Source organism: Microtus pennsylvanicus, chromosome 13 (assembly GCF_037038515.1).
Source record: "Microtus pennsylvanicus isolate mMicPen1 chromosome 13, mMicPen1.hap1, whole genome shotgun sequence".
In the NCBI taxonomy this organism is placed as follows: domain Eukaryota; kingdom Metazoa; phylum Chordata; class Mammalia; order Rodentia; family Cricetidae; genus Microtus; species Microtus pennsylvanicus.
In genome coordinates, this window is record NC_134591.1 from 79,759,925 (window position 1) to 79,775,229 (window position 15,305).

The 15,305-nt window shown below is 54.2% G+C and overlaps 1 protein-coding gene across 1 annotated transcript in view; it reads left to right on the plus strand.

The window, feature by feature from the left end:
- The first annotated feature begins 5,811 nt into the window (after nt 1–5,811).
- The window catches only part of Plekhg5 (pleckstrin homology and RhoGEF domain containing G5), a 45,639-nt gene continuing 36,145 nt past the window's right edge, over nt 5,812–15,305 (plus strand). Inside the window, exon 1 of the mRNA XM_075946464.1 lies at nt 5,812–6,022. The gene's annotated coding sequence lies outside the window, so the exon portion shown is untranslated. The remainder of the gene's footprint in view (nt 6,023–15,305) is intronic.

Here is a 15,305-nt window from a genome sequence, read left to right on the forward strand (position 1 = left end):
GTGCTGTTCCTGAAGTCACTCTGTGGCCCATGCTGGGAGCCCGTGATGTCCTGGAAGTCACTCTGTGGCCCATGCTGGGAGCCCGTGATGTCCTGGGAGTCACTCTGTGGCCCATGCTGGGAGCCTGTGCTGTTCCTGAAGTCACTCTGTAGCCCAAGCTGGGAGCCTGTGATGTTCCTGAAGTCACTCTGTGACCCATGCTGGGAGCCCGTGATGTCCTGGAAGTCACTCTGTGGCCCATGCTGGGAGCCTGTGATGTCCTGGAAGTCACTCTGTGGCCCATGCTGGGAGCCCGTGATGTCCTGGAAGTCACTCTGTGGCCCATGCTGGGAGCCTGTGATGTCCTGGAAGTCACTCTGTGGCCCATGCTGGGAGCCTGTGATGTCCTGAAGTCACTCTGTGGCCCATGCTGGGAGCCTGTGATGTCCTGGAAGTCACTCTGTAGCCCATGCTGGGAGCCTGTGATGTCCTGGAAGTCACTCTGGGGCCCATGCTGGGAGCCTGTGATGTCCTGAAGTCACTCTGTAGCTCATGCTGGGAGCCTGTGATGTCCTGGAAGTCACTCTGTGGCCCATGCTGGGAGCCTGTGCTGTTCCTGAAGTCACTCTGTGGCCCAAGCTGGGAGCCCGTGACGTCCTGGAAGTCACTCTGTGGCCCATGCTGGGAGCCCGTGACGTCCTGGAAGTCACTCTGTGGCCCAAGCTGGGAGCCCGTGATGTCCTGGAAGTCACTCTGTGGCCCATGCTGGGAGCCTGTGCTGTTCCTGAAGTCACTCTGTGGCCCATGCTGGGAGCCCGTGATGTCCTGGAAGTCACTCTGTGGCCCATGCTGGGAGCCCGTGATGTCCTGGAAGTCACTCTGTGGCCCATGCTGGGAGCCCGTGATGTCCTGGAAGTCACTCTGTGGCCCATGCTGGACTCAAAATTTGCTTCAGCCCTGCAGTTTCTGTGTGACCCAGGACCCTCAGTTACAGAGGGAGCTTGAAACAGCCTGGATTGTGCAGGCCAAGGACCGGTGTACGGGCCAGCTGCCTGTAAGCTTTCTCTGCACCATTTTCATTGTCCAGGACCGTCACAGTGACTGTCACTGTGTCTGTGGTAAAGTTCCTGTCTGGGAATTTTAGTTACTCAAGGGTTTGGTTTGCTTTTTGTTGCTGTTGTTTTTGAAACAGGGCCTCTTGTAGCCTAGACTGGCCTTGAATTCACTTTGTAGTTAAAGCTGGTGTTGAACTCCTGATCTTTCAGCCTCACCTCCCACATTGTGAGCCTGTGTCACTACACTCAAAAAAATACTGCTACATTTCAAAAAGTATCTACAGAAGCTAGCTAGATGTCTCAGCAGTCAAGGGGGATTGGCAACAGGCCTGATGGCCCAAGTTCCATCTCTGGGGCCTGTGTAGTAGGAGATAACTGACTCTGGAAACTTGTCTGCCTGGTGATGGTGGTGCATGGCTTTAATCCCAGCACTCAGGAGGCAGAGACAGGTGGATCTCTGTGAGTTTGAGGCTGGTCTGGTCTACAGAGCAAGGTCCAGGACAGCCAGAGCTGTTACACAGAGAAACTTTGTTTTAATTTTTTGCAAGCTGGCTTTAATCTTCTTGTAAGGCTTGTGGTTCCCTAGAGCTTTGTCTGTCAGCCCCATGAAGCCACTGGAAGGAAAGCCTGGCGGCCAAGGTGGCTCATGTCAGTAGGTCCCAGCTCCTGGAGTCAGAGGCAGAAGGACCACAAACTTAGAGCCTATATACATAACTGCACCAGGTAGCGTGGACTTGGGGTAAGGGGCCAGAGCAGGTAGACTGAGTTCCTGCGTTCGAGGCCAGCCAGAGCTACAGAGAAACCCTGTTTCAAAAGAAAAAAACAAAAGAAAACAAAAATAAAATTGAAGTCACACACACTGTCTTCTGGTAACTTCCACTGGCATACAACCACTCAGGATAATAAAAAGTGAAGGCCCCTTAGGGGCAAGGGGCCCTTTTCTGGCTCCATTATTTCCCGTTTCCCCTCCACACATCTCCTTGAGGTTCCTAGTACAGTGACCAACCTGTCAGAGGCCTGGTTTAGCTGGGCACGTCCACCAGACAGTGACAGTCATTTCCAGCCAACAGGGTCAGTATCCTAACAGTGGGTTAGATGTTTTGAAATTCCAGCTGCCCTGGGAGTTCAAGCTCTCCTTGTGGTCAGAGACTGGTCTAGAAGCCTTTGTTCCCTGGACAGACGCAGCCTCCAGAGGGCTCAGCCTTTTCAGTCTGTCTGGCCAGGTTTGAAAGTCTGTGTGGCCAGCAGCCGGGATTCACTGGAGTGTGGCCATTCTGTTGCTGCCATAGGCTTCTGGAAACCTAGACTTCTCCCCACCCAGCTGAGATGCTTCAGGCAGTCAGCTGGCTGGACAACTGGGGCAGAGGGCAGCTGTCAGCTCTGGCCTACTACCAAGTGTCCAGGTCCCCTTCGAAGTGAGGCAGTCTGCCATCTTGCCCACACAGGTGAGGCAGAACCCACTGGACCAGGCCTAGAGGGGTTTGGAAGTCAACCCCTGCTTAAGGACAGTTATCTGTGAGTTGACTCAAGTTCAGGTCATTGAGAACATCCCTGGTACCTACAGCTCCGGGCCAGGCCGGGCATGGGTTCTGTATCCGGAGGAGAGACGCCAGGAGCTGATCGGCCAGAGCTGGGAGTGAGGCTCCAGGCCCAGAGTGAGCCTGTCCTCTAAAGCAGGAAAGACCCTCTCACAGGTCAACACCGGCTGATGGGAGGAGCCTGATGGTCAGGTCCTGGGGTCTGAGGGGGCCACCTCTGGGCATGTGGCCACGCCCCCTGGTAGGAAAGAGCAGGATTTTAGTGGGAGAAGTGACAAGTTCAGGTTTATATTCCGTCTGTCTGTCTGCGCTGTGTTGTTGGCTATTGTCTCTAAGTCCTCCATGTCGCACAGACACTGATGGCAAGGTCAGTCTTGTGGACTAACTCAGTTCCCAGAGCCACCCTGAGAAGCAATATTGTAAATTCCATCTACAGGTGAGAGAGCTAAGGCCCTGAGAGGTTGAGCCACTTGCCCAAGATGCCACAGCCTGGCTGGTTCTGGAAGGGAAGGCCAGGGTGAGGCCGGAGCCTGGGACAGGGCAGGGTCTGAGCACTTAGACATTCTGGAAGCAAAGTCTAGAATGGCGTGGGCAGCTGGTGTGCAGCCAGCCAGCCCCAGGCCGCGCTTGTCCCCAGGCTGTGGTGGGTGGCCGGGTGGGTGACAATGGTCAGGCCAGCTATGGGACAATGACTGAGCCTCCCACAGGAGTGGGAGGCCCTGGGACCTCCCGGCTCTGAGGGGCCTGTTATCTGCACTGTCCCCGTGCTTTAGAGGCCCATAGTTAAGTGGCTATAAGGTCGGGGAGGATTGAAGCTTGAAGTGTTCTCAGAGCCCAAGGCAGGATGCATATCCAGGAGGGAGCCAGACTGGGATATGAGCACTGAGTGGTGAGGGGCAGGGTGGGCTGGTTCAGCCTGGGATGGATACCTGAAGGCCTATGGTAGGAGAATAAGGCCGTAGCACCCACTACATTATCCCAGCCTCCAAGCCGGCCCAGGCAAATCTTTGTCCCCCCCAAGTCTCAGTTTTCCTTTCCATAGAATGGGGGCAACGGTGATAACAATTACACAGCCCTTAAGCGAAGTGAAAGAAATCCCCAGGCTCCCTGTCTGGACCCTGACCCAAAGAGGGGTCCAGCAAATGTTAGCACCTGGCACGTGCCACTTAGGGAACCAGAGAAGAGGATGTACTGGGTCCCTGGCTTAAGTGGAAATGAGAGAGGGCATAAGCGAGGGGGGTTCTGGAGGAAGGCCTGGAAATGCAGTCATGAGGGAGGTCATGAGGAGGTCATGAGGGAGGTGGCCAGGCATCCTGCAGGCCTGCTTCCCAGGTCAGGAGCAGCCCCCTTACCACAGGCCCAGGACAGCACAGGGTGGGGGTGCACTCTCATCCCCTCTTGGAGTCTCAGCAGGCCTGTTTGTCCTCGGGGTGGGAGAAGGGGAAACTGAGGCCCGAGGAACTGGTGACTATCCTCAGTGCTTGCTCCACCCCTGGTCCGTCTACTGTGAACAGTGCTTGGAGCCTGTCAGAGGCAGAAGGGACTGGGGAGGGACTGGGGCCTGGCTGAGGCTGCAGAGAGGGGCTGGCTAGAGACCTAGCGGTTACCCACAAATAGGCTGAGACCTCAGCCATGCATCTAACCTTCAAAATTAATACCGAAGGGAGGGACGTGTGCCGCCCACACTGGGCTCTGCAATTCAGCCCTCCTGCAGGAACCAATGCCGAGCACCCTGCCTACTGCCAGGGGACACTGGTCCCTCGACATGTGCTTTTCCAGAAGGTGGGTGATTCTCCTGTTTACCTGGATCAGAAGTCTGGTTGGAAGTTACAGGGGCCAAGCCAAAGCAGGAGAGCCAAGGGGTTGGGGAGCAGCCAGCATCCGTCCCTGCCACGTTATATAACAGCGCCCTGATGCAACTTAATTTTCAACAGGCGCCATGGCAGACCTGAGAGGGCCACCTCACACACGAGTGGGCTGGGCAGCTGGCATACAGCTGGCTTTACTCAGCTGTCCCAGCATGTTGATGGGCCTCAGATACCAGGAGGATGAGAAAGAGACGGTCACCTGTCCCAGGCATCCCAGGAAACCACAAAGGGTCATAGTGAGCCTTGCCTGGTGAGAGGCATGGAGCCCTGTTGGGGGGAGGGGGGAAAGCCCACCCCTGGGGCTGGTGAGATGCCTCAGAGGGTAAGAGAGGACCTGGGTTCAATTCCCAGCACCCACATGATCACTCACAACCATCTGTAACTCCAGTTCCAGGCAGATCTGCTGCCCTCTGTCTTCCATCAGGATTAATCACTCATATGTTGCCCAGACATTCATGCAGGCAAAATACTCATACAGAAGTCTTAAAAACAAAATTCCCCCATGCTATTCCCCTCAGGGTCAGCATTGTCTCTCTGCCATAGTTCATGTATGGCCTTGTGAGTCAGGTGTCTTTCCCACCACCAATGCAGTGGCAGAGGTGTACCTAAGTGCTTGTGCTTGTGCTTACGCGCGGGCGCAGGCGCGCACACACACACACACACACACACACACACACACAGTTGCAATTCCTGAGGAAGCCAAAAGAGGATGTTAGATCCCCTGGAGTTGAGTTACAGCAATTGTAACACGGGTCCCCGGAAATGAACTCCAGTCCCTGGCAAAAGCAATATTCGCTCTTAAACCCTAGCCCCTGGGGCTGGAGAGATGGCTCAGAGGTTAAGAGCACTGCCTGCTCTTCCAAAGGTCCGGAGTTCAATTCCCAGCAACCACATGGTGGCTCACAACCATCTGTAATGAGGTCTGGTACATACATAATAAATAAATAAATCTTAAAAAAAAAAAAAACCTCGCCCCTCTGCCCACACCCCTCTGAATCCATTTTGGAGAATCTGAGACTCCGGCACCCACTGGCTACTGCAGCAGGGGGCAGGACTCAGAACCAAGTCCAACCCAGAGAGACTTGCCTGCAGTGGCCCAGCTCTTAGGGTCAGAGGTCATCCAGAATGACTGAAAGGACCCCCGTGGCTTCACTCACAAAAGACCGCCCAGAGCCAAGGATGACAGCTGTGTCATTTCCATGGGGTTGGCCAGCTCTGGCCACCTGCACCTCTTCCTCTTTCGACCCCTTACTCAGCAAGACCTTGCAGTGGTCCCTGGCCAGGCCCTCAGAAGGCACTTTGGACTGTAGGGAAGCAGCTGTGGTTGGCAGAGGACTCAACCTCTCTCCAGTCCGATGCCACTGCCAGGCACTGGGGTCTCCAAGCTCCCTGTACTTTTGTCTGTCCTGTCTCTGACTCCTGGGCCAGCAGCTTTTCACTGGAGCTGGGAAGGATCCAGAAATCTGGACGAGGGGCAAGCCTCTGGGGTCCAAGGTTTCCAGCCCCAGGAGGCCCAAGTGGAAACTACCAATTGGTCTACACTCCACGTGGAAACAGAGGTGCCAAGAGCCCTGAATTTGAGGTAAGCCTAGGGCTAAATGAATGGGCTTCCATTTCAGGGTCACCTGACTTGCTCTGGCCCCTAGCTCTGTACCCCGAGGTGACCAAGAGGGCTCTGTGAGCAAGTGAGGCTAGATGATGAGAGCCACCCCTAGCTCAGAATAGTGTGGCCCAGCTCTGAGAAGATGGTCCTGGGGCCCTGCCTAGCGCTGTGTGGCTCTCGGGCAGGTTACCCACCAGAGACATCAGCGTCTCCATCTCTGCCCTGGAAGTGAGGTGGGGATTAAAGGAGAAACAGGTGCCCAGCATGGGACCAGGTCCCGGGAATACCTGTCGTTGCCTTCTTCCCGCTGTCTGTTGAGGTTGTCCGGCCACGTCTGATCGTAGCTGTTTCAGGTTGGCTGAGGCTTGGACAGAGCACTGCAGGCCATTGTTTTAGGTGTGGGGAGTCAGTCTGGATCCACTGAGGGTTCCTCTTGCTCTCCTGGGTGGAGAGGTGAGGCAATGAGGTTGGGTGGGTGTGAACGCAGACAGGGAGGTACAAGCACAGAAAACCAGGAGAGCCGCTGGGCCTGAGGGCAGTGAGGGTGCATACGGAACCCACGGAGGCCGCAGCCTGGAAGCCTGCCCCTGCACCGCAGTCCAGGACTGTGACCTCTCAGGTGGGTGCACACCAGCTGGAGCAGGGCCCTGTGTTTTGTCTGTGGAGGGGTAGGAAAGAAGCTCCTCCCCATCTGGTGACCCGCTCTGGACTGGCTACTCTGAAATCAGAGGCAGGTGTGGCTCCTGCCCAGTCCTGCAGCCGGTTCTGCAGCTCTGGCCTTTACTGGAGAGGGTGCTGGTGGGCACTGAACAGTCTCATTGCTGAGCGCTCAGACCCACGTTGTACTGAACATGAGCCAGGACATCCCCAGCACCCCATAGCTTCATGTCGGGTCTATGTAGATGCCTGCGATCTAGGCTTGGGGGCCTGTGCTTGTCCACCACAACCCTGTGAGGCTGGAAGGCAGGGAGGCAGGCAGGCCTGTGCTGCCTCTTGGCACTTTAGCCCTCAGCTGGGGGTGTGTAGCCTGCCTGGATGGCCATTTCTGCCATTCCCCGTCCCCTACAGCTTGGGGTAACCCTTCTACCACCCTTAGCAAAGCAGCTAGTCCCCTCTGCCTGTGCCTCTCTATTGCAGGCATCGGATCTGGTAGGGCTGATACTGCCACGCCCAGGCCAGGTCCCACAGACCTGACAGGCTGAGGATGTAGAGGCAGGGTCAGACGGCAAATGGCTGGGAGCCAGTACAGGGTGCCTTTACCACACTGAAGTCGGAATTTCTTTTATTTCCTTCCCCTTCCCCCTTTTGTAGTGCTTGGGATTTAACCCAAAGCCTCATGCATCCTAGCACACTCCCCTTGTGCCATGGCCCCAGTACCACTGCGCCCTGGCCCCACACTCCCACAGTGCCTGGCCCCAGGCTCCCACTGTACCTGGCCCCACACTATCTCTGTGCTCTAGTCTCAGCCTTTTTTATATTTGCACGTGTGTGTGTGTGTGTGTGTGTGTGTGTGTGTGTGTGTGTGTGTGTTGGGGGGGTGTCTCATGTAGCCTCAAACCTGCTGTGTAACTGAGGGTGACATTAAACTTCTGGTCCTCCCAAGGCCGGGATTAAAGACATGAGCCACCACACCCAGCTTATACAATAACGGAAATCAAGTTTACGGTTTTGTACCCAACAGGCAATCACTCTCTGCCAACTGAACTGTATATCCAACCTCCTTTTGGTATTTTCTGTTTTGAAACTGGGCCTCACTAAGTTGCCCAGGCTGGCTTGAACTTGGGGTCCTCCTCCTCAATTTCCTGAGTAGTGGAGGAGGTTGCAGGCCTGTGCCGCCAGGCCCGCCTCAAGTCTGGATTTCTAACGGCCACCTTGCTGTCCTGTCTCCTGGCCTCCGGTTGGCTATCAAGATGGACAGTCCTGAGTTTAAATCCAAGTTCTACTTGTTTTTTAATGTTTTTTATGTGTGTGGCTGCTTTGCACGACAAGAGTGCCTGTGGCCTACAGAGAGCAGAAAAGGGACTCCGAACCCCCAGGACTGAAGTTAGATGGTTGTGAGTCACCACAAGATGCTGGGAATGTAACCCAGGTCCTATGCAGCGGCAAGATGTCTCCAAGACATCTCTCCACACCCCCAGCTTCTGCTCAGAGTTCAGCTTCTTCTTTGCGGGTGGTGTAGAGAAGGTGCCCTCCTCTCTCGGGAGAGCCGCCATGGGGCTGCCTTAAACTCGTAGTTGGGCTTTTGTTTTACTGTGCTTTGCTTTTTGAGAAGTATTAACGTTTTGTATATTTTTAAATATTTCATGTGTATGGTATTTTGCAGGTATTGTACCCCTGATCTTTTCATTTTTGTATACAAAGCATGGCATGCTTTCTTTACTGGGTCCAGAATCTTGAGTGATTTGGGGTGGGAGCACGGCTGCTCTTCCAGAGGATGGAGAGGTGACTCAGGGGTGGGAGCACTGGCTGTTCTTCCAGAGAACCTGGGTTCAATTCTCAGCAGCCACATGGCTCATGCCACTGTAACTCCAGTTTCGGGGATTCGTGCCTTCTTTTGATCTCCAAGAGCACCAGGACAAACGGTACAGAGACATACATGCAGGCTAAACACCCAGACACAGAAAACAAAACAAAAAAAGATGGCTTAACACAACTTCATGAAGCCTGTGTCCTTGCCTACTGATGGAGAAATACTTGGGGGAAATTTTCAGCCTGGATTTTGGGATAAGGTCTTGGTGGTTTCAAAAGACATGGTGAGAGATTCCAGGGATGAATTTTTGGGGGTGACTCCAGGAGACCTTCTAGTGATCCATTTGCCTTCAGTTTTTGAATGAGGGAAAAGGCTGGTTTGGCTTTTGCTGTTGTTTTAACATTATTTTTATGCCAGGCATGGTGGCACACACCTTTAATCCTAGCACTTGGGAGGCAGAGACAGGGGGATCTCTGTATGTTCGAGGCCAGCCTGGTCTACAAAGCAAGTTCCAGGACAGACACAGTGGTAACATAGAGAAACAACAAAAAGGATGGATTTCTATTAATTTTAATTATGTGCATGTCTGCACAGTGTGTGCACATGAGTGCAGGTGCCTACAGGGCCCAGAGGTGTGAGGTCCCCTGGAACTGGGGTTTCAGACAGTTGTGAACTGCCTGACATGGTGCTGGGAATTGAACTCGGGTCCTCTGGAAGAGCAGCAAGAACTCTTAAATGCTGAGCTGTCTTCTTCTCCAGCTTCAGATTTCTTTTTTGCTTTTTTTTTTTTTTTTGGTTTTTTTGAGACAGGGTTTCTCTGTGGCTTTGGAGCCTGTCCTGGAATTAGCTCTGTAGACCAGGCTGGTCTCGAATTCACAGAGATCCGCCTGCCTCTGCCTCCCGAGCGCTGGGATTAAAGGCGTGCACCACCATCGCCCGGCCTGATATTTCTTTTTTGAGACAGGATCTTGCCATATAGCTCCAGTTGGCCTGGGGCTCTCGATTCTACTGACCCAACCTCCCAGGGCCTGGGGCTCTGGATTCTCATGTCCCAGCCTTCTGACTTCTGGGGATTTCAGACTTGATTCTCCATGCCCAGCTTTGCTGTTGCTGAGACAAGTTCTGGCCTGGAACTTTCTCTTTTCCAACCTATGCTGTTGGTTCTTCTCCTCCATGGTTCTTGTCACCCCCACCCCTGCCTGAGATGGAAGCCAGACCACACACATGCACCTAGGTCCTACCCCTCCTCCCCTGGTTCCTGTCTTAAACTCTCTACCACCGAGCCCTCACTCTCGCTCCGCTCCGTTCTTCTCAGATCCTGACCTGGGGCCTATGCTGCAGGAAACAGTGAGGCTCCCTGATGATGCTAGGGGTCCCTGGCCCAAGCTCAGCCACCCAGGGCTCATCCCCTGCTGTGGGTCACAGGCTGAGGAAGGAGATGGTGATTGGGAGCCTGGTGAAGGGTGAAGAGAAGCTCAGAAAAAGTCCAGCTGGCATAACTGGCCTACTAGGCAAGGGCTTGTGCCCTCTGACTCCCTGGAAACCCTTCGCTCAACAGAAGCAGGAGATATATCTGAAATTCCCGGGGAGAGCCTGGAGCATGCTCTCAGGGTACCTCCTGGCATTCCCACAGGTGCCTTCATCTTTCATTGAGAATCTGTGAGCTAGCTGGGGCTGTTCCGGGTCATAGGTCATGGTGGAGACCTGGAATTGTCCCTGGGGCAGCACATTTTTCTCCTCTGAAAACTTATCTTAGCAAAGAGACAGGAAACAATTGCACTTTTTTCCAGGCCTCTGCATCCCCAGACGGACGGCCCATCTCCTGGGTGGGGGCTCTGAGGGGGCTGGGAAGGCAAAATGTGTAAAATGTCTGTAGGAGGGGAAGAAAGGGGCTTTGTGTGAGGCAGGGGCCCCGGCCATTGGTCAGATGTAAGGCCCTCGGCCACTCCCAGAATGCTCCTTTTCCTCCCTGGGGAGGGCCATGATTACCAGCCCAAAGCCTGCCCCACTGGTCTCTGCAGCCCCTCTGCATCCTGGTACCACCGTGTCCAGGCCTCAGGGACTGAGGTCCCCAGAACCACCCAGCTTCTGAAGGTGCGGGCCAGGCAAGGGGAACCCCAGGTGTCAACATGTTTCTTTACTGGAGGAAGCGGGGTGCCTATGAGCTGGAGACCCTGCCCCGTGACCTGACCCAGCTGGAGCTGGGGGCCGTGGAACGCTTCTCCTGGAGCTCGGCTCTGGATATCATTGAGGACTTGGAGGGTAGGTACAGCCATTTCCCTCTGAGGACTTGGAGGAGTTGTGGGTACCTGGTCTGCCTGGCCACTCCTGCTGGCCAAAGCCTGTGGCCTGCTGGCTGGGCATGTGTTGCTGAAGATCACTTGCTTATGGTGGTGTGGGGTCCCTCTGGAGAGCCACCGCAGAAGGGACAGGGCCCCAAACGTGATGATCAGATGGTAATGAACGTGTCAAAGTGCTCCATCCTTCCGGGTGGCCAGCTGGGCACGCCTGCCCCTCACTAACCTTGGGGTCTCCGCTGAAGAGCAATGGTGGCAGTGGCCACCGGCCTTAGTCAGGCCAAGGCTCTGGCTCTGCCCTATCCCTTCCTCCAAGATGAGGCCAGGGGCTGAGCTTTTCCGGAATATTTCTGATCTAATTTAGGGATGTGGGTTATTTGCCATGTTATCCTCCACTTTATAAATACGCAAACAGAACCATGGTGAGATTGTGGTCCTCAAGAGGCCCGGCAAAGTTTTGGGGTGCTCAGCTCTGGGGCCTTGGCATAGTTGGGGACAATAGTATCCCTGATGTTATCATGAGAGGCTGAGAGCAGTTCCTGGGGTGACTGGGTGGATCACCTCCCACAGTGGCAGTCAGATAGGGCCCAATTTGGGCAGGCTGTGATTGTTGTAATTGCCAGTCTAAGTTCAGCAACGTTGATCCGCTCTGGACTGGTTCTGTGGGCCTGACCCGTGATCTGTTCTGGCTTGGTTGCTGGAAAACAGTCCTGGACCACAGCAGCCAAGCCAGAAGCTGATGACCAGCCCACAGAATGGCTGGGTTCCAGCTTTGGTTCATTTACTTTTAACCTCATGCTCTGGGAGGCCAAAGAAAAGAGAGCGGGAGTCTCACCAGGGATATGAACTCCCCAGCTTGCCTAGAGTCCTCTCACGAGACTGTCCTGTGTCCAGAGGGCTAGGTTAGGCCTTGGGTCTGCCATGAGAAGTTGGGGGAGCCGTTGAACCACATGGAGGCATGAAAAGTGTGTTGGACAGCCCTCCTGCTGCCCCGCTGTCACTGCTGGGAGGAGATGGGTTTCTTTTTTTTTTTTTTTAATAAAGATTTATTTATTTATTATATATACAACATTCTGCCTCCGTGTATGCCCACACGGCGAAAGAGGGCGCCAGATCTCATTACAGATGGTTGTGAGCCACCATATGGTTGCTGGGAATTGAACTCAGGACCTCTGGAAGAGCAGCCGGTGCTCTTAACCACTGAGCCATCTCTCCAGTCCCGGAGATGGGTTTCTTGCCCATGCTGGCCCGAGCTCTGGGCTCCATTAGAAGTGTGTCCAAGTGTCTTGAGCAGTGGCCACGCTGCCTTGAACATGGGTCTGCGAGGAGCATGGCAAAGTGGCAGAGGAGAAAGGATGCAGGGGCAGGTGTGGGGAGAAACGTGTGGCTGGAATCTGGCCTCAGCCAGAGAAATCCACAATCAGAGGGTGGGATGGAGCCAGCTGCGGGAGGCCCATCTTCTTCGCTAGTCCTGCTGACTGTCAAGTTCCATGATACCCAGTCTCAGGGAGGCTGCAAGCCAGGGAGACTCAGCAGGAATGGACTGAGCTTCACGGGCACAACGGTGGCAACTGCAATGTGCCGAACCTCCTTCTCTCCAGGGTTCTCCTGTCTCTTCTTTGCCTAGGGTGTTCTCTTGCCTCTGGGGTTCCATAATGACCAACTGCCTGCAGTTTTGGGTTCCTCAGACACACAGATCCCCTAGCTGACATTCCCTGGGTGGGCTTTAAGCCCTGGTCCTGAATCTTTATGCCTATCCTCTTGGGGCAGGGCTATTCTTTTGGTGCCTTTATTCTGGTGAAGCTCCGTGAGGTCGTACGTGACAGCACTCAGATGTACCCTAAGCCCAAGCCCTCAGCTGAGGCTCTCCCGCCCACTTGCTCCCAGGTCCAGTTCTCTGCACGGTGGGCAGAAGTCCTGGCGAGGCACTAACAGCACGTGAGCTGATCCCGGGAGGAGCTGAGGCAGCTGGGTGGGGGAACCAGGGCACACAGCTGTCTGTGTGGGCTCAGTCCTTTGCTGCCAGTCAGCCCCTGGCCTGGACCCATGTGGGTGGGTATTGGGTCCTGGAACCAGCCAAGCCTGGTCGGGGGTGGGGCCCCTCCATGGAGCACGGCTGTCCAGAGTCAGAATCTCAAACCCTTTCTGCAGCCTCTCTTCCTGTCCTTCTCTCAGTTCCTTCTCGGAGCCTTAGGAGGAAGCCCACAGCCGGCAGATGGACAGATGAGCAGGGACCCATGGCAGCCTCGGGCAGAGGAAGTGGCCAATTGGCCACAAGTTACGTGCTGAAACAGTGTGGACAGTTTTCCTAGCCACCGGAAGGAGTTCTAGATGTGTCTTCCCACCTTTGACTGAGCTTGAGGGGGTGGGGTGGGTGTGGGGTGATGGTTAGACTCTGGCAACCCGGATGATGGCAGCGGTGAATCTGGGCTGTAGGCAGGAGCTGCATTAAGGCCCATGGCCTGTGCTTATTCCTCCATGGGATCCGCATTTAACTAACGCACACCCCAGATTCCCACAACACAAGGCTTTTCAACCTGTGGGTCATGACCCCTTTGAGGGGGGAGTCACATATCAGCTATCCTGCATATCAGATATCTACATTATGATTCATAACAGTAGCAAATTATAGTTATGAAGTAGCAACAAAAGTAATTTTATTGTTGGGGGGTCACTACACCATGAGGAACTGTATGAAAGGGTCTCAGTGTTAGGAAGGTTGAGAAACACTGCCATAGCACTTTGGGAAGGGGCTCAAGCTTGCTCTTTCTTTCTTTCTTTCTTTCTTTCTTTCTTTCTTTCTTTCTTTCTTTCTTTCTTTCTGTCCTTCTTTCTCTTTTTTCTTTTTGGTTTTTCAAGGCAGGGTTTCTCTGTGTAACAGTCCTAACTGTCCTGGAACTCACTCTGTAGATCAGGCTGGCCTTGAACTCACAGAGATCCACCTGCCTCTGTATTTATTCTTTTTTTTTTTTAATGTACATTGGTGTTTTTGCCATGGGTGTGTTGAGTCCCCCGGAACGGGAATTACAGACAGTTGTGAGCTGCCATGTGGGTGCTGGGAATTGAACCCAGGTCCTCTGGAAGAGCAGTCAGTGGTCTTAACCACTGGGCTATCTTTCCAGCCCCCCCCCCCCCCCCGCCCGAGCACTAGTATTAAAGGCGTGTGCCACCGCTGCCTCTCACTGGTTCTATTTTCTGACGGGGTTTCATGTATTAGTGATTGGCCTCTGTCTTAGTGTTTCTGTTGCTGTGATAAAACACCATGGTCAAAGACAACTTGGAGAGGCTGGAGAGATGGCTCAGAGGTTAAGGACACTGGCTGCTTGCCCCTCCAGAGGACCTAGGTTCAATTCCCAGCAACCATATGATCTACAATGAGATCTGGCGCCCTCTTCTGGTATGTAGACATACATGCTGGCAGGATACTGTATGCATAATAAATATTGGAGAGGAGAGGGTTTATCTGACTTACAGCTTGCAGTCCACCATCAGGGGAAGCAGAGGCAGGGACCAGGAGGCAGGATGAAGCAGCGGCTGCGGAGGAATGCTTCTATTGGCTTGCTCGCCAGAGCTCACTTTCTTATGTAGCCTAGACCACCTTACAGTGGGTGGCACCAGCCCTCCCATAGCAATCATTAATTTATGAAAACACCCTACAGACTTGCCTACAGACCAGTCTGATGGCGGCAGCTCCTCCACTGAGATGTTCCCAGAAACATCTAAATCTGTGTCAACGCCTTATGTAGCTGATGTTGGCTCTGACGTCTCCCTCCGCCTGTGAGCTTCTGGGATAGGTGGCTCTGCCACACCTCACATGCAGGGCTGGGAATTGAACCCAGGACTTCCTGCATGCTCAGCGAGCATCCTACCAGCTGAGCTGCACCCTGGCCCTGTTCCATTTCTCCCTTAGGCTTTTGGGATGCCCAGACTGGGGTCTGCTAACGGGAGTGGCAGATATCCGGGCCAGTGGTCACTGGTTCAGGGCACAGCCCTCTTCTGAGACAATTTTTGCCTTCTTCAGCCTTCTCAGTGTGGATGTGTGGGGGAGGGGCTGGGGAGTACTGCATCCCATCAAGGATTGGCACAGTTGCTCAGGCATAGACAGGCCTCTGGGAGGGCAGGGCTAGCGTGGGAGGGGGCATCTAAGGTCACAGCTCTTTCCTGGGAGGGGCAGCCTTTTGGTGGTCCTCCCTGGGGCTGGGAGGTAGTGGACAGGGAGGCTCATCTGTGTGCCAGCCCCTAGATGAGGGCTCTGCCGGAGAATTTGAGGACAGGTGCGTTTGTGTTAGCCCAAGGCCCACGGGGAAAGAAGGAAGGCGCTCGTTCATGCTGGAAGGATTATTTATTTTTGTTTAATACCTAATTGTGCCGGGCACAATGGTGGCTCTGTAGACTGATGGTTAGGGTCAGGCTTGAAGTCCTAGAGACATGGGCTGGTTCCAGTCTCATCACTGGCTGCCTTTGTAACCTTAGATGAGTTTGCTTGTCTAGAATG